This window comes from Physeter macrocephalus, chromosome 14, assembly GCF_002837175.3.
Source record: "Physeter macrocephalus isolate SW-GA chromosome 14, ASM283717v5, whole genome shotgun sequence".
Lineage (NCBI taxonomy): Eukaryota > Metazoa > Chordata > Mammalia > Artiodactyla > Physeteridae > Physeter > Physeter macrocephalus.
In genome coordinates, this window is record NC_041227.1 from 114,138,386 (window position 1) to 114,158,291 (window position 19,906).

Genomic DNA, 19,906 nt, shown 5'->3' on the forward strand with positions numbered 1-19,906 from the left:
TCTCCACATCCTCTCCAGCATTTCTTGTTTGTAGATTTTTTGATGATGGCCATTCTGATCGGTGTGAGGTGATACCTCACTGTAGTTTTGATTTGCATTTCTCTAATGATTAGTGATGTTGAGCATCCTTTCATGTGTTTGTTGGCAATCTGTGTATCTTCTTTGGAGAAATGTCTGTTTAGGTCTTCTGCCCATTTTTGGATTGGGTTGTTTGTTTTTTTGATATTGAGCTGCATGAGCTGCCAAGCTTCTGTCTTTTACAGACATTTTGTCACAAAACTTTGAGCACATATAGAGCTTTTCTAAATAAGATGGTTCTATAGCCACAAAATTGGAGGTACATGAAGGAAAGTAGTCTGTGCAAAAAGTCTGCCTCACTTATATGGGTGTTCAGTATGGTCTTGGAGTACTCACTCAACAGCTTTGGTCATAGAGCTCTAGTGAGACTAGATGAATAAAGTGCTCTTTGAGAGTAAAATTCTCATCTATTTATATTTCTAAGACTCCAGAGTATTACTTGACAGATTGCATAGGCATTAATGTAAAGACTATTTACAGGTTATTTGAAGGGGTTGAGATAAAATTTGACGTTATCTAGGAAAATATCTAGGGAAAGAGCGCCTTAAAAAGAGAAAACAGTATTGTAACAAGGAGATCCCCTTCCCTACATACAGTGTCACAGGACAGTGGTACTGGATGGCCCCCCACCTGGTAATGTCTTAGCATAACTGAAAGACAAATTTACAGTTGCTAGTTGAAGTGAGTCTTTCATGTTTCCTTGCCCCTACTACTGTTGTATAAAAATGTTTACTGCCTTTAAGGAACTTTATTTTGAGAAGAATCTGTTCAGTGAGTAGGCTAGTCAATGTTTTTCTTTTTTCTTTTAGTTTGCTCTCATTTATTTATTTTATTAACCTCTAAATGATCCTTAAAAACTTAAATTTTAGGTTTTAAATTTGGGCAATTCTACATTTTGAGATAAACTTTGGATTTTATCTTAAAATACAGAATTGCCCAAAACAAACAAAAAAATCCCTGTGATTTGACTTGTTCAAATCACAGCCATCATTGTACTGGAATTCTGTGTTTACAAGTCTCTATCCCGCACTGGACTCTGGCTCCTTGAAGGACTAACACAATGCCTGTCGCAGGGTAAGTGCTCCCAGAGTGTTTGTTGACCTGAACTGTTGAACCAAATAGTGACAAAGAGAATGGATTTTGACTGAAGCATTAAAATGTTGTGCAGAACCCATGGATTCTTTACATTTTTGGTGGGTAGGCCCATTCAAAAGGAATGCTTCAAGTAAACAGCTGTAACAAGCCAGTTTTGCTGGCTTTCTTAGGCATTTCATGTTGCTTACAATTAGCTGGGCAGCAGCGTAGGACAGAGGAGTGGCCGGTAACCTCAGTATATACATGTGTCAAAGCAGTTGTGTGACACTTGAGCTGTTTCTCAATATTCCTTAAGGTTTTCAGTGAAATGGAGGAGTTTGTGAGAGATGGGAGAACTTGCTGTTAGTGAAATTCCATATAAGACACCCAAGGAAAATATAGAAGTATATTCCCACTGATAATCCTTACATATTTGGATTCGAATATTTGTTTTTGTACCCTCTGCAGAAAAGAAGCCTATTTATTGAAGATATCATATCAATATATTAACAGTGACTGGCTCAATTTCTGATTATATTTTCGTATATATTGTGTCTCAGCCACTTGTAGAGCTTTCTGGGAAAATTCTCGAGAAATATACCATATTGCATAATGCAAGATCTTACAATGTGGTTTATGTTTGGATCAAACAGGAAGCCACTTGATAAGTTTGGCAAGTCACTGAGTCTTTTTTTTTTTTTTTTTTGCTGAGTTGGGTCTTTGCGGGGTTTCTCTAGTTGTGGCGAGCAGGGGCTACTCTTCGTTGTGGTGCACGGGCTTCTCATTGCGGTGGCTTCTCTTGTTGTGGAGCACGGGCTCTAGGCACGCGGGCTTCAGTAGTTGTGGCACGCAGGCTCAGTAGTTGTGGTGCACGGGCTTAGTTGCTCCGCGGCATGTGGGATCTTCCTGGACCAGGGCTCGAACCCGTGTCCCCAAACCCAGCCCTGTGCCTTCCACCTAGAATGCCTTTCGCATCCTCTCCAGCCACCTACAGTCCACTGATCCTACAAGGCTCTGCTCATCTTCTCTACATGGCTTCCTAATTGCTCCAAGTTAGCCTCATCCTCTCCCTGTCTTATGTTTTACTTGATCAGTACCTCTATTATAGCTGTTACCACCATTTGCCTTGCATTATATTACTTAATGTGTGCTGGCTTCTCCAACAGGTTGTGAGCTCCCACAGGGCAGGAGTGATGTCTTCATTATTTCTGTATCTCTCACAGGTTTCAGCACATGGTAGACATTTAATAAGAGTTTGTCATAGTGAACCCTAAAAAATGTGATTATACATATACATATTTGTCGTATCCTAAAGAACCTCCAAAGAACCTTGAGATAATAGCAGTCTCTTGTTCTCAGTGTTTCTTAATGTGCCACAGAGTGGCTGCCTCCTTCTCTCTCCCCACTTCCATGATATCTGGAGGTTTTCCTCCCTTAGACACCAGAAATGCTGAAGGTGGAAAACACTATCCCAGACAGATCCAAGATAAATGTTCACTTCCTTCAATAGTATAGCTTATGAGTACAAAGGCAAATGCTATATACTGACACGACAAAGATAAATGAGAGTCAGGAACTTTAGAAAAGGGAAAAGAGGCAGCCAACAAGGCCAGGTTCCACTATGTATGTTACAACTCAGGGAAGAGAAAATGGCAGAAAAACCATATACACATAAGAGAGTATATCCTGTTGACTACTGAAATATGTTTATGCTGAGAAGTCAACAATCTGTGATAGCCCACATGAAATGAAAATGCTCATATTTATATGGTGCTTTCCATACAGAGAATCCCAAGGTACTTTATAAATTATAAATATGAATGCTCCTTATGCAATGTCCCTAATGTTCTCCATATAAGAAATCCAGTTCCTAATGGGCCAAATCTCCCCCTGTCCCAACAACACTGAATATTAAAACATTTTTATCATATCACAATATTTTGTCTTTGAAAAATCCTTTATATCAAAAAGTCTACAAGTTACACTATTTGTCTTCTAATATATGCAGCATCTCTCCTACCTACCTCCCTTCCCCCACTAACATGGAAAGTGAATTCAATTAGATTTAAGACAAAGAGTAATTGCATTGGAAAATAGAAAAAAATATCTCATCCCAGAATGATTAAGCTCTTTACCTTATAGAGGGAGTTTAACTCTTTCAGGAAAACAGGATCCCATATAACAAATGAATACAGAGATTTGCTAAATCAAACTATAATGTCCTGAATCTAATTCCCCAGTCATTGGTGAGCTGTTTGCTCCAAGAGAATAGTGTATTCACTGTAAGGTCTTTAAGAAATATAAAATAAAGACTAAGTCAGTTAGGTGTTTTAAATTTTTCTTTTAACTATTCTTATTTTTTACAGTGGGTATCTCAAAATCTGAAACGTATTCAAAACTCTTGGATTCTTGAAAGTGAGTTTAATCATCTACTTTCCCAGAATTATTTTGTGCTTTTGGTATCTTGATTTTGATAAACTCTTCCACATACTCAGTGAGAACTGGTCCAAGGAGACCCTGAGTCACTCGTGCTACCAAAACTGCTCTGCCGGCAGCTGCTGACTAGTTGCTTCTTGGGGTTCATTCTGGAATTTTCTTTTTGTGTGTGTGGTATGCGGGCCTCTCACTCTTGTGGCCTCTCCCGTTGCGGAGCACAGGCTCCGGATGCCCGGACGCGCAGGCTCAGCGGCCATGGCTCACGGGCCCAGCCGCTCCGCGGCATGTGGTATCCTCCCAGACCGGGGCGCGAACCCGGTTCCGCTGCATCGGCAGGCGGACGCGCAACCACTGCGCCACCAGGGAAGCCCCCATTCTGGAATTTTTGCAGAACGATGATAAAGTACCCTGATGTGATGGGGTCTTTAATAGAGGAAGTCCCAGAACTGTAGATGACCAATAGCTAAGGATGACATACAGCACTTTCATTTGCAATCTCCATATTTGTGGTGGGAAGGACTGTGTCAATTCCAGGGGAAATTTAAAAGGTAAATGTTGAAGCAGTTGAGAGAATCTGGAATAAAGAGACAGGTCAAATGTACAGGTATAGGCTGCAGTCAGCCTGTGGGGCTGCTGCTTAAGGTTGGAGTGCAGCAAACAGAAGAGATCTTTCAGGGGCCTTGAACTTAGAAATCTCCCTTCTTGGGCTTTTTCCCACCTGCAGTATTCAGGCATTTCATACCCATCAGTGTGGTTTAGCTTAAGTAAGACTGACACTTCTGAATCTGGCCCTGTTTCAATACATTAGTTAAACTGTCTCTTGTAATGGGAAAGTTCTATAGGTCCAAGCCAATATATTCCTGTTTGTTCTCTTTAATAATCAGTAAAATAGGTACTACACATTGTTATGTCACATTAAGAAAAATTCTAGCAACACAAGGCATTGGCTCGGTTTTGACTGGAGTTTCTCACAGCAGCATAGATTTTTCTTTTTTTAGTAGTACCTGGACTGAACCAGATGTTTTTGAATGTTGATGAGACCCTACTTTTAATTGGTTGATGATCTAACAGGGTATCTGATTTTAAGACGTAAAGTAAGGGAACAAAAACTGAATACTTGTCTTAGAAGTTTTGCTCTACCTGTCTCACCATGTGATCTTGTTTTGTCCCATTCCTAACTAGGAATTTAAAAGCTATAATTATTTATGAGGTCATTTGTATTGCTGTTTTAGATCTTCTGGTGAAAGGCACAGTATAAACTAATCCCAATGTTAATATATCTGTGTTTTTCCCATATCTTACAAACTCTGTTATACATAGGACAGATTCAATTTATTTATGATACATCCTTAGTTTGTTACTCTTAGCCAAATTTGTGTCATGATAAATACTTTGAAATAATTATACACATTAACCAGGGATTAGAGAGACTGATTTATAGACTTGGAGTGGGAAGAATAAAATAAAACTACCATCTATTTGGGTCATGCAATCAAATAAGTTTAGAAGTTCTAAGTGAAATGTTTTTAGTCAAGTCAACAACAAAGTGGGTCACATCAAAAGGAGCATCTGCAGTGAAGTAACACAGGAATTTTTTTTAATCTGGAAATGAATGAGTTAGGAAAATTAATGGCTCTTCTAACTCCTTAGACAGAGAGTAGTCCTTTCAAGTTTGATGAAGGTCATTTTCAGGACAGTCTAAGAGAGAGGTTATAGTTCAACTTCCACTAGCAGTACTTCAGAAAGGCAAAAATGACTTGAGTTTCTGAAGCTCATGGGTTTTTTTTTAATTAAAGTTGAATAAAATTGCAAATGATTACCTATATTCTTAATATTTTATAATAATATTTTATATTTTTCTCCCCACCCCTTAAATTAGGAATTTATCACTTTTTCCAAAGACTGGAATGGAGAAAATACCCACTAAGCAAGATACAGTGAATGTGTTCTAGTGTGTACTCCCAGCTGCTCATGCAAATCTTTCTTCACAGCAGGATTTGAACAAAAACTCACCACTTAATTGAATAGTTCAAACGCCACTGAGTAGGAAATTTTAGTGAGACCGGTATATTTGTAAACTTAAAGTAGATATATGTATTCTGGCAACATACACAGTATTTTGAAACAGCAAAAAAATTTAAAGGAATTTTTTGTGCTCTTAGGTCAATTGCAGGTATTACTTGTTTTAGGACTTCGAAAGTATTTCTTTTATACTGCTGCTGCTTTTTTTTTTAAACAACAACAACAACAACCTTGCTTCATTTTCCTTTTTATTTTTCAGCTGTTTGCAGCCCCCTTTTGAATAGTGAGAAACAATGCAATTAATTTTCTCTAGCGCAATCATGCATAGATTTAATAAGCATCCGAAGGTAGGATCCATCTGTAAAGTATGCGTTGCATGCTAAATTACTTCTCTTCTGTGGTTTTTTTTCTTTCCAAACCTTAATTAATTGAAGAAAAAAAATGTTTATTAAAGTGGGAACAGGCTGGGCTCTGGCTCTCCGCCTCTGGTTCAAAAGTTCATACAATTCCCTGAAGGCTCATCTGAATGTGTATGTCTCCCTCTCACAATCTTTCTTTCTCCGTCTCTATAGTAGGGATGAATGCCTAGAAAAGGTGTATTATTTTGTTCCCAGGATGAATGTGAATAATTTTAACTTAGGTAAACTAACTTTTTGTGTGTATAGATTTGCATGTATTGTATATGCTTACCTAAACAGTACACACACATAGACACATCAATGTGTTATTTACCCATTTTTCTATTGCATAGCATTAAAAAATTGATATACTTTCAGTGGCATCTTTAAACAGGATATAGATAGAGAGCAGGAAGTATAATTCTACAGGTGGATCTCACACAAGAAATTAAAGGAATTATGTATGAACACAAACTAAGTATTTATGAATAAATTTAGACCAGAAGAAAAAATATTAAATCTATCCCAGGTAGAAAAATATTTACCTATAAACAGAGAAATGGAAAAAATACGTAATAGGAAGTGATTCACTCCTGTGAGATACTTTAGAAACAAGATATTTCCTGAGCTGCAGTAAGCTTTATGTGACCTAGGTGAAAAACAATAAATTTTTTGTAAAATAAGAATGTTATCTTAAAGATGGACTCAAAATTTTTTCAGTTATCTCAATCGCTTACCTAGGATGTCATCTGTTTTTTCAAAGTATTGCTTTTTTCTCTTTATTACATTCTACAATTTTTAGATCCTTGTTTTTTTTTAAAGTAAATATAAGTTGTAGTTTTCATCCATATTATTCATTTCTTTTTTTACTTTAAAGTAAGATTAGTTTTCTCCTTTAACACAAGTAAGGTTCGCACAATCACTTCCATGTTTAGGAGTTGATGGAATCAGAAAGCAGTGCTGAACTTGACTGTGATCTTGCCTGACTGAAGTCTACTTCCTTTTGCCCAGTTGCTTCTTTAAAAGCATAGTGTTCACATAGGAGCCTAGCGGAGGGCTTTCTACAGGTCGTTTCATTTTCTCTTTGGACTCTCTACAGGGTACCTAAAGCTGCTGGTCTATTAGTCATTTTAACTTTTTAAAAATAGACTTTAAGTAGGGAAAAAATAAGCAGCATGGAGTACTATTTTAGTTTGGGATACATGCAGCTTTAGTCATATTAGCCCTTGTACCACGTACATGACTACCATCCTATGCTCTTACCATGTGAGTGTCAGATGAGCCATGGGGACATTCCTGGAAGGAATTTTGAGGAATCAACATTCCATATTCTCCTCTCAGATGTTGTTACACGTGCACATTTGGGCCACATCTGCACACTTGTAAATCAAATTACTTGGAGGTGTTGCTGAAATATGATCACCAAGTAACAATTATAATTGATGTCTTGGAAACTTGAAGACTCTTATCCACTATGTGTGTATCTATTTATGTATATACCATATCATAATCTCCCAACACCCAACCTTCTGTGACTCTTAGAAGAATCTCGCTACTGCTTTCCAAACAGATTTTAGTTTAGACTTCTGTGAAATCCCTGAACTGAATAGCTGTGGGTTTCACAAATTACATGCATGTAAACAACATACCTTTGAAAGGAGGATATGTGGGCCCTTTCTCCTATATGCTTATGTCTCTGTTGTCGTAGACTGGCGTCCTTTGTGAGCTATTCAGTGACATTTCAGAACCATTTCGCTCTGCAGAAAACCCGCAGTTGTGTTTCTTTAGCTGACACTGTGGCATTGCACTCGAAATTGCTAGTTAGAAAAAAAAATTGTTGAGGCCGGTGGCTGTAATCAACGTTGTTGCTGTCTGTTTCCTCAGACTAATAGCAGAGCGATTGGAGTCTGAGAGTTCAAACAGAGGTTATCTTTCCCAGGTAGCATCTCGTCCAACGAGAATTTGATTTTTTTCTATAGGACTTTACTCCATTAGATTAATGAAATTTCAATGAGAGCCTGGCGCCCCCTGAAGCTTTGTTAAGAAAACAAATGGTGATTCTGTAGGTGTGACAGCTTGCTTGGAGAGTTACGAGAAGGTGAATACATCCCCACAATCCAGGCAGCCTGGAACACATTGATCTCTATTTAAAGCACCAATAGGATTTTTGTTAATTATAAATGATTGATCTGCAGTTTTTTCCTCTCTCTCCTCTTATATGTGTGGCTCCCCCTCCTTTCCCCACTTCTAACTTCTTTGCATGCTGAGTGCAGAGCTTTTTGTTTAAAGGGACGATCATAGAGAGCAAATTATAGCAATACCCAGCAGTGATGCTACTGTGAATGTCATTGTCAGAGCGTTCACCGTTCACTGATTGAGGTGGGCTTTGAAGTAGATTTCAAACTGACTCCATGTTCTCTCTTTACTTGGCTCATTCCTAAAATAAAGAATTATTTTAACAAAAATAAAGCATTGGAATAGTATCATAGACACCACCATTATTATGTTTTAAAAGCAACTTGTGAGCCCTGTGAACCAAATCCCCAGTATTAACTCTGAACCACAGTGTATGCCTTGTGCACGCCAGGATATGAATTGTGACCAACCAACCCCGTGTGAGACAACAGGGTGAGTGAAGGGGATATCTCTGACCCTACATCTCAATTTATAGGCATTAAGGTGATTAAACCACCTTTTATCATCTTTGTGAAGTGGTTTTTTAATAATGTTTAGAAGCAATACTGTACTCAAAAACTGACATGTATATTATTCCTGATAATTGCTCACCACACTTAGTTCTAAAAAGCACAGAAAAATGTCCCCAGCTTCTTCGTGGACCTCTATTTCATGAAAGTATCTGAGCATTAAATGTATTTATGTATTGAATACAAAAGCACATAGTTGCTTCTTTGTCATTTATGACATGTACAATATATAAAGATAATTTGCACAGATCTCAGGAAATATATTTGTAAAAACTGCAGTTTAAGAACTACAGGTATTAGTGGATTTCATTGGAAGCCATATTGATTTCACAGTTCTAACTCAAACATGGATTTTTATGAATGTCTTTCTTAAGTTTGAGCCCTTAATTAAGTTTTAGGACATATCTTTTCAAGCTACAATAATGAATTTTACCTCAGTGTTCTTTTTTTTTTTAACTGTCTAGATAATCCATGAAATGTACAAGAGACTTTTCTAGGCCAAGAATCTTAAAATAGTTTATAGTTTTCAGTGACACCCTTCTGCAAAGTTCTTTAGATTTGAAGAAGTATTGCCTCATTTCTTGAATGTCTTGAAACTTGTTCACCTTCCTAATGAGTTGTTGTATCACTAATTGTATATGATAAACTCTCAGTGGCATAAAAGCAATTCTGCTTTTAAAACAACAGCATAAAATGGTCAAGAACCTCATGTATAACATACCATAATCTCCCCACACCCCAAATTCTGTGATTTTTAAAAGAAGCTCACTGTTGCTTTCTAAACAGATTCTAAGTCTGTAATATGCACCTAAATATGAAAGGTGTTCTGACAGAAATTCCCCATGAGGTAATTATTTAATGATCCTGTAAGTACTCTCGGGAAAACTAGATTTAAAGTGTAATTTTTGCAGTGTTTTTTCCCAGTATTTTAAAAATATTTATCTTTTCTTTATTACCGCTTATTGTTTTTATTGTAATATTTTTTTAATTAGCAAAAGTCATTAAGGCACATTTATAAATAATTATAACTATGACTTTTAAAATCAGATTTTGAATTAGCCAGAAAAAACAGTGACTTTTTTACAAATATTAGCATATCAGAGAAGTTATTGATGTCAGTGTCTAAATAAGTGACCAATGACAACATTAAGAAATGGGTGATCATGGTAAATGCACCTAGAGGCTGATTTTAGAATGTTTTAATTTTATTCCTGTTGGTTTTGTTTTTGAATAGTCCAGCTAATGATTTTCATTAGTGTATTTGTAATTTATGTGGTTTTAGTAGGTTCTACCAAGGTTAAATAATTTAAGGAAATAAACCCTTATCTGATATAAGATAGCTAATGATGTATATTAGATACTTGCCCCATTGCCGTGTTTAATGGATCTCCAAACCTAACAACAGCTTTCTGAGGGAGCACAAATCTCTATATAAATATCCAAATGTAGCAAGATGTTGCAAATTTTTAAAGATATGCCATAAAAATAGATTAACACTAGTATGCAGTCCTGTTCAACTGAATTACAAAGGGATATCATGGGATTGCCAGTGACATTCCCATAAATAAAAAATCAGTTCTTAATGATGAGGCAGACTTGTTTTAGCACATTACCCAGGTTAAATGGGAGCACACAAAGACATCAACTCCTATAAGACTAGTGGAATCATTGTATATTAATATGATTTAGGGAGCTACACACCTCGATGGAATAATTGTTATTATATCTATAGAGCCAGATGGCACTTGGTGTAAACAGCCATTGAGCACCTCAAACACAAGTGTGGCAGGTGATCTTTAAGGTGAGCCTGCATCTTGCTTCACTCATCTTATCATTGGAATCTGCATTGCTGTTTGCAAAATGGCTTGATTGCCAGTATACAAATTTTTCAGAATGGTCCTCTTGTTCAGTAGGAATATAGGATATAGAATTTCCTTAGCAGAAGAATAGATGAGGCAGAATAGATAAGGCAGCTACCTGGATTTGTGCAGTTAGTACTACATTTTTTACAAGAAAGAGGGCAGAGGGAGTCATTTTTTTCCCCCAGCAACAGTGGCAAAATAAGTGGTATTTTCAGAAATTTTTAAAAATGAATTCACAAATTCATTTTTGTGAAGTAGGCTCTAGTAATTGCTGGTATCAAAATAACCCTATGAAGGAGGCCAAAAGTTATTAAAATGTGTTTCCAAAGTAAGAGAAATCCAAGTTCAGAGAAGAAGTATCTTTAATTTCTTGTTTAAAAAAAAAAAGTCTTTGTTTTGAAGATTTAAATTGACTTCTGCTAATTCTAAGTATCCAATTGGAGAAAACTCATTAATTTTTTCAACAGATACTAATTGGGCACTTACTATGTGCTAGTACTGTTCTAGGTGTTAGGGATTCATCAGTGTAAAAACCCCACTCTCACGGAGTTTACATTCCTCCAGGGGGAGGGGAGCAATAAATGGTATGATGTGATATAAGATATGAGAGAAATTAAATAGGGAAGGGAGACTGTGCTCAGAGAGTATAGGAGTGTAAGATTTTCCTTCTTCCCTTTAAAAACATAAAAGAGACCATCTAGAAATAATAAAAGAGGCTGGGAAAATTCTTGTTTATCTTCTAATTTCATCGATCTTATGAAATTTCTAGTGACTTGTCTGATAACATACCTGCTGTTATAGCCTCAGCCCAGTGGCCAGAGTTAAATAGTGGGAATGAATTCAGGATCAGCTTAGACTTTTTTGGCTTAAATTTAATTTAATAATGTTATCAATACATAAATTTTTATGGTTTGGTTTCTTTCCTTTGATAGTAGCATTAAAAAGCATATCATCTTTAATTATAAATAATTCCTAAATTTCTCCCTTGCTTTATATAATCCAGGTTTTCTGGTTTCTAAATATAAAGGACATAAAAAGATATGATAAAGATCCCTAGCTTCATATAGGGATCTCTATCATAGTAGATTTAGTGGATTTAGATTTCCAAATATATAAAACAGATTTTCCAAGTGTCTAAAGCATAGGATGTTCCTTGAAATTTCAGAATCTCATAAATTAACCCTTTTGTTCCCTAGTGACAAAATTCATCTCAGGGACTTACCTGGTGGCGCAGTGGTTGAGTGCTGATGCTGGGGACACGGGTTCGTGCCCCGGTCCAGGGGGATCCCACATGCCGCGGAGCGGCTGGGCCCGTGAGCCATGGCCGCTGAGCCTGTGCGTCTGGAGACTGTGCTCTGCAACGGGAGAGGCCACAACAGTGAGAGGCCCGCATACCCTAAAAAAAAAAAAAAAAAAATTCATCTTAATCCATAGAATATATCCCCCACCCCACTCCATGGTGCTATTGACTAATTAATTCCTAGATTTAAAACTAATGTTCAGTTCTTCACCAGAAGTAGCTTATCATATAACTGCAGCTACTCTTTAGATGAAACAGTATATGCTGTGAAATATTCCTTTAGTTTAGGAGAAAAGGTAAAATTCACTTTGTAATAAGGTATAGTCTACATTCAGGTTTTTTTTTTTTTTGGTTAAATACGAAGAATCAAAAAGCACATGTGCTAAAAATAAAAGTTAAAAAAAAGTACATGTGCTTATCACTGCATAGAAAAAAATACTGAAAGGATGTGTTCTGAAGTGTTAATAATGGCTACAGTTTACAATATAACATCAGGGGTAATATTTACTCTTTTATTTGCACGTTTCTGTATTTAATTTTTTTTCTACAGCGACCTTGTATTCCTTTTATAATCAAGAAAAAACTCATTTTTTTGAAAGATAAAGGAGCCTAAAAACTGATATGTTTACTTAACACAAAACCTCATAGCTTGTAAGTGTACACTGATCAGTTCTGCAAATAACAGAAAGTAGTAAAAATCAGCAAGCATCAAGATTTAGATAATACCATGAAATTCCTAATTTTACCTATTTCTATTTCATTGTACTGCTTGAAAAGTGCCATGCAAAATTTGACCAATTTATCCTTTTTTTTAAATTTCTAAGACATCAAACTTCTTTTTTTAAAAAACAGTAGGCTGGGACATTTCTATAGCAACATGCCAGATATACCAGATTTCATCAGGAAACATGTTTTTAATTTCAGCCCTTTGAATGTGGTGCTGCTCATAAGGATGAGTATTTATGAATGTATAATAAAAATAAAGAGGCTTGGAAACTTTATTTCTTTTAACAGTCAACAATATTTAGCCTATCAGAATGCTTAAATGGATAAACATTCCTACTGTTTTAATTTTGAATACAGATTGTCTCATGCTGATGGAAAGTATTGTTAATTTTAATAAAATTAACTTTATATTGTTATTTCACCGCTTTATAATAATTTTACATGGCGCCCTGGGGATGCCTCTGTTTTACATTATCAGGTGTCACATTTGCCATTTGGTTTGTATAGTGGCGTTCAGCTTCACTTCTCTATTCAATTGCCTGAAGCCACACTAGTCACGTTATATTACAAGTAGCTATATCACTATACACTGCACAAGTTTATATACTTTTATTTTATATGTATATATCATTTTTGTATTTTCTTAAAATCATTGTTTTGTGCTATTTCCCAGCATTCCTGTTGCTTGCCTTTAGGTAGACACAGTTATGATAACAAGTTGGCTAAGACTCCTTAGCAATCTCCCTCAAGTACTAACATGTTTAAATTTATTTTCAATCTGGAAGTCAGCCACAATTTTGATACAATCTTAGCGAGTGCTTCATTGTTTTTGATAAGAGCTCTAGCTTGATAAATCTATAAAATATAACTTTTTACATAGAGTATTTAAAAATAAGGGGAAATCATTGATGACTTTCATAACTAACCCTATGTTTGACAGATCACTCAGAGATAATTAATCAGAACATGTCTCCATTAAATGTTACCACCGGGCTTAAACTCTCCCAGGAATTCATAGAAATCAGACAGACTTGCAAATAATCTGTAAGAGAATTGAGTATTTGTCAAATTAAATACCACTGTTACTAAATGCACAGTAATTAAATACATAGTAATTAAATTAAAGATATACCAGTTCCTATTGCATAAGTCTATGTTTTTACTTTTTACTTTTTTTTAATATAAATTGACAGCATAGCTTTGAGTTTTGTCTAATTTGAATTGTTCTATTACCTGCTTTTATCATGCTGCTATTTAAGGTGTAAGAGTGTGCTAAAACATTTTGGTTAGCTGTGTCAAATATTTATTGTGGACAATTCAGAATATGCATTTTAAAATAAACTTTCTTTCCCACTTGAGTTTGTGTATATATGTTGATAAGCAAGCTGGTCTCTTGCCTGAGACCTTATGGGCAGCTGGCTGTTATTTGATTGATAAGTTAATGATCCCTATAATCTGAGGAGCATTTAACTAACTGATAACTGATAACAAATAGACTAATCAATTTAAACATGCTTTAGTAATTCATAGTTTAAAAATATATAAAATGAGTACTGAGGAGTTTCTATAAAAGTGTGCTATATATTGGTATTTTTGTTTTTCAGAAACTGCTCCCTTTTTCCTTCTCTTACCAAAAATTTCTGTGGCTAGTAGGAACTATGTCTGTGCTTTGAATTATACCATTATTCCATGTTATTAGCAATCATGTATCACTTCCCTTCACACCTTCAAGTTTAATATCTTGTGTACACTCTTTTAGTTAGAATCTTGGAACGAAATATTATATAATAGTCTTACTTTTGTTTCTACTCAATAAATGTAACTACCCTGCCATTCTCTTAAACTGTAAGTTGCTTATTGGATATATTTTTCATTTTCTGTTATTGTGAACTTTGTAGGTTTGGGGAATGTTGCTGACTACAGGTAATGAAAATGTGGAACCAGGTGGTAAGAGACTGTTCTAGTTGTGGCACTGGTACAATTTACCAAGTGACTTTCATGAAGTAATTAAAATTATCTAGCTAGTTAAAAGGAGCTATATGAAGAGGAATTATAAGGGGAGGGGGAATTATTAAGGTGATTTCAAGCCAAAAAGAATCCTTGCTCTTGAGGAAGATGTCAAGTGTACGTGTTTGTTATGGGGATATTGTAGATGTTGGTTGTAAATACTGTGTGCCTATTAAATGCTTATGTAGCTTTGATCCACTTGGTAATTCCTAGCTAGCTGTTTGCCTCTGGGCCAAATTCATAGACTTTATCTTTGCTTTTCTAGTTCAGATATTTAGAGATCCTACATGTGCCATTTGAAAAGTCATATTAATGCCATTTCAATGGCAATATTGCACAGAACTTTCTTATATAAATTTAGCAGGACATGGAGAGAATTTGGGGATAAAACTAGTTTGCATAATCTCCATTTTGTGCCAGAATTGGAGGCAAGTGACCTACAATGTGCACAGCAATTTAATGGCTATTAATATATTTCTGAATTTTTAGAAGAAAGCTTATTGGATAAAGATTTTATGAAGTCTCTGAATGTAGGAAATTTGAATCATATTTATAAATATTTTACCTGCCTTGAATAGATGATTAGCTTTGTCCAATAACAATTTCAGAGTAGCTAATGTGGCAATATAAATATGAATGTTTAGAGGAGCATTTTTTCTTTATGTAGTAAATACATGATTAGTAATGATTTCTTTTACAGAGGGTTTTTTATGGCACATTGCTTTATAAAAGAAACGAAGTTAAGTCTGAAGAATTACATAATGACATCTTCTGGGAATATGTGGTTTAGGTATAATTATAAAAGTGAAGGAGTTTAGTTTATACTTGCATAATGCCTTTCATTGAAGGTTATGAAAATAAGTCTTGTGATGTACTCCAGGCTTCACATTTCTTATATGCCTCCCTATATAATTGAAACAACTTCCCTACTATGGTCTAACAATAGTCCCCCACTCAAAAATACCTAAAATTTAGCATCATGCAGCCAATCCTCTCTATAAGGTAATATGAGTGATGTCTCTTTTGTCTTTTTCTTAATTAATTCCTCATTTATATATTGTCTCCTTCCACCAAGCATTTGAGGTAACCTTCCCAACCTTTTCGAAGACTTTTACCCAAGCTAAGTAACTACGAATTACCAAAAATTAAAATTGCAGCCATTTGTTGAGAGCCCTGTACATGCTAGGCATTGTACTAGTTGATTTCCATATAATATCTCATTTTAACTCTTACAGTAATTCTGTAAACTAGGTATTAGCAACCCTATTTTACAGATGAGGAAACTAAGACTCAGAAAGGTTAAGTAATTTTCCCAAGACCATATTACTCAGCTGTGGCAAAGCAAGAATGTTAATTTATATTTGACTCCCAAAGTAGATGTCTGAGAAAATGGACAGAGTAAGGAACAACATTCAGAATTTCTGTCTCCTATTCTCACTATAAATTTGCTCTTAACGGCTTTTATCATTTCTTTTTAAACATCTTTATTGGAGTAAAGTTGCTTTACAATGGTGTGTTAGTTTCTGCTTTATAACAAAGTGAATCAGCTCTACATATACATATGTCCCCATATCTCTTCCCTCTTGCGTCTCCCTCCCTCCCACCCTCCCTATCCCACCCCTCTAGGTGGTCACAAAGCACCGAGCTGATCTCCCTGTGCTATGCAGCTGCTTCCCACTAGCTATCTATTTTACATTTGGTAGTGTATATGTACATGCCACTCTCTCACTTTGTCCCCGCTTACCCTTCCCCCTCCCCGTGTCCTCAAGTCCATTCTCTAGTAGGTCTGCTCCAGGTCCATCCACCTCACTACAAATAACTCAATTTTGTTTCTTTTTATGGCTGAGTAATATTCCATTGTATATATGTGCCACATCTTCTTTATCCATTCATCTGTTGATGGACACTTAGGTTGCTTCCATGTCCTGGCTATTGTAAATAGAGCTGCAGTGAACATTGTGGTACATGACTCTTTTTGCTTTTATCATTTCTGATGGAAAAAAAGATGAATGATAAAAACACAGCATTTGTTTAGGTCCAAAGGATCAAAAGGGCTCATGGGAAATACTGACATATGGGCTCCCTTTTTCTCTCTAGACCCAGCATGACTAGCAAAAGGAATTGGCATTGTATAAAGGAGAGTAGGTGTTTAATGTAGTCCTGCTTACTGATTTTTGCTTCTGTTGCTTGTGCTTTCGGTGTCATATCCAAAAAAAATTATTGCCAAGCCCAATGTCAAGGAGCCTTTTCCCTATGTTTTATTCCCTATGTTTTATCATTAATTTATTTAGAGTTAATCAGTTATACATCTGATAAGGTGTTAACATCCAAAATATATGTAAAACTCATACAACTCAATAACAACAACAACAAAAACCAATTCAATTTAAAAATGAGCAGAGGAACTGAACAGACATTTTTCCAAAACAGACATACAGATGACCAACAAGTACATGAAAAGATGCTCAACATCACTGATCATCAGGGAAATACAAATCAAAACCACAGTGAGATATTACCTCACACCTGTTAAAATGGCTATTGTTAAAAAAGACAACAAATAACGAGTGTTGGCAAGGATGTGGAGAAAAGGGAACCCTGGTGCACTGTTGGTAGGAATGTAAATTGGTACAGACACTATGGAAAACAGTACAGAGGTTTTTTAGAAAATTAAAAATTGAACTACCATATGATCCAGCAATCCCACTTCTGGGTATATATTCAAAAGAAATGAAAAAGGTATCACGAAGAGGTGTCTGTACTCTCATGTTTATTGCATCATTATCCACAATAGCCAAGATATGGAAATAACCTAAGTGTTTGTCAGTGGATAAATGGATAAAAGATGTGAGATAGATATATATATAGGTATATGAAATGAGGGCATTATGCTAAATGAAATAAGTCAGACAGAGGAAGACTTATTATATAGAAGTATATAATAACATGTGGAATCTGAAGATGTTGAATTCATAGAAATAGGGGCTGGGGAGTGGGGTGGAAGGGAGCAATGTCGGTCAAAGGATACAAAATCCCAGTTAGAAGATGAGTAAGTTCTGAGTATCTAATGCACAGCATTGTGACTATAATTAATGATACTGTATTATGTACTTGAAAGTTACTAAGAGTAGATTTTAAGTGTTCTTACAACAAAAAAGGACATGGTAATTATGTGATGTGATGGAGATGTTAGCAAAAGCTATCTATAGTGGTAATCATTTTGCAATATATAAGTGTATAAAATCTATACATTGTATACCTTAAGCTTACACAGTGTTACATGTCAATTATTTCTCAATAAATCTGGAAGGGAAAAAAAGGACAGTAGGTGGAAATAAGCTTTATGTTCCTCTCGTAGAATCACCTCTCCCATCTTATTCACTGCTCACTCAGAAATGGCTCGAATATTTTGCTAAATGCTTCTTTTCCCATCCCTAATAACATTTTGAAATCGAGCAAATACTCCAAAAGAATATTTAGAGACGGCTGTGAAGATTTGGAGAGCTTAGAGAGTGAGTATACCAAAAGCATTAAGAAAATGGCCTTCTCTCTGAGTCATAAGAGGCCTCAGACTTACTATGAGAGAACGCTCCATTTAATTGCTTTGTAGGCTAATCCATACCTCCGTGTCTTTCAATATGACTTCCATAAATCTCAAGCAACTAAGAATTTCAGTGTGCACTGCCTGGCATATGATGCTGAAAACTACTGATCTGATAACTTGATCAGAGTTTAATGACTACTGTGGGAGATTTTTGTTGAAATTGTGAACAAAACCCAAATGCTCTTCAGTCTTATCATGTATGTCTGCGCCAAATCCTTTGGCAGTCCATGAAAGCCAGGTCCTCCCAGATTTGGCTAAAGTCCAGTTTTCCTTAAGATTTCCAGGATTCCAGGACTGCTAAAATATATACTTGTTGGCATAGATATCATGTCCTCTAGTGTAAGACGAGAGTGAAATTGTCACAGACTATCTGAATCCTTGAGTTACTCATAGGAAAGGGACCTATCTAATATAAGTTTATTTTTTCCCACAATGTGCCAGATGTGCTTTTCAGAAATTATTTCTGAACATGGTGATAGAGTACATCTGAACATGGAAGTCACCTATGTACTCACATCCAAGCCTGCTTCGCAGATCACCACCCCCAGAATTGGCAGAGCTCACCATGGGCCCCTGTGCCTCTGAGTACACTGAAAGGAATGCCGTTTCATAAATAACCTATGCTAAGGTGACAAACAATTTTACCTGCATGTTCTGACAACTACCCATCAGTGATCTGCTTCAGTGTTTCAAACTCACCATAAAATTTCTCTTTGACGTAGAATGTCTTGAAAGAAACTGACCTCCACAAATTATTCCTTATCTTTATTAGCAGTTCTATTCATGACCTACTTTTAAAAAATTATTATAAAGGATCTCCTAATTAAAATCAGAACAACTACAAATGCTTGCCGTAAATGATGTTGGACTGGCCAGTTAACAGGTTGGTAGCTCCCGCTAGAAGGGACCATGTTGGATTTAGTTAAGGAGAAGCAGGGAGCAGGGGAAGAGTAATAGGAATGCATAGGGATGTAAAAGGGAGGGAGCAGCTGGTTTTCCTGTGAAATGAGTTTAAGCTGGGAAAACAATTTCAAAGCTATATCCAAGGCATTCAGCATAAAAAGACTAGGCAAGGAATAGCATAAAAACAGATTGAATAATGGTGTTCAAAGGATGATGATGAGAGTCTGGGGCATTTATCAGGGAGTTCCATGTGGGACAGGGAGGAAGTGGAGTCTAAGAGAAGGAGGCTAGCTGGAGTCCCCCTTCTGCCCTGGGGGAACTAACTAGGTACAAGAAGCCCAGACAGAGGGTCAGTTAGGCAGCCTGAGAGCACATGGTCCTCCTGACACCTGAGTTACTTCCCCACCCCAGGGAAATGGAAGGGAGCAGCAGCTGATAGCCAGCCCTCACTTGTAACTGTGGATGAGTGCTCAGGTACCAGTGAGACCCCGCCCTTGCCTGACCCCAGATTTCAGAAATCACCAGTCAGCCAAGTCAACAAACATTTGATCTCCTTTGTGTGGGTCTTTTTGGCGCAAGCCTGCTGCATCTGTAGATGGCAGGGGTTATTATAAGCAACTGGAGTCAAGCTGAGTTTGAAAGGGTTATACCCTGAGAAAACCATAATTCAAAAAGAGTCATGTACCAAAATGTTCATTGCAGCTCTATTTACAATAGCCAGGACATGGAAGCAACCTAAGTGTCCATCAACAGATGAATGGATAAAGAAGATGTGGCACATACATACAATG

At 36.3% G+C, this 19,906-nt stretch overlaps 1 protein-coding gene across 1 annotated transcript in view; it reads left to right on the top strand.

The window, feature by feature from the left end:
* SKAP1 (src kinase associated phosphoprotein 1) overlaps positions 1-19,906 on the top strand; it is a 280,928-nt gene that overhangs the window by 126,798 nt on the left and 134,224 nt on the right. The gene's annotated exons all lie outside the window — the stretch shown is intronic.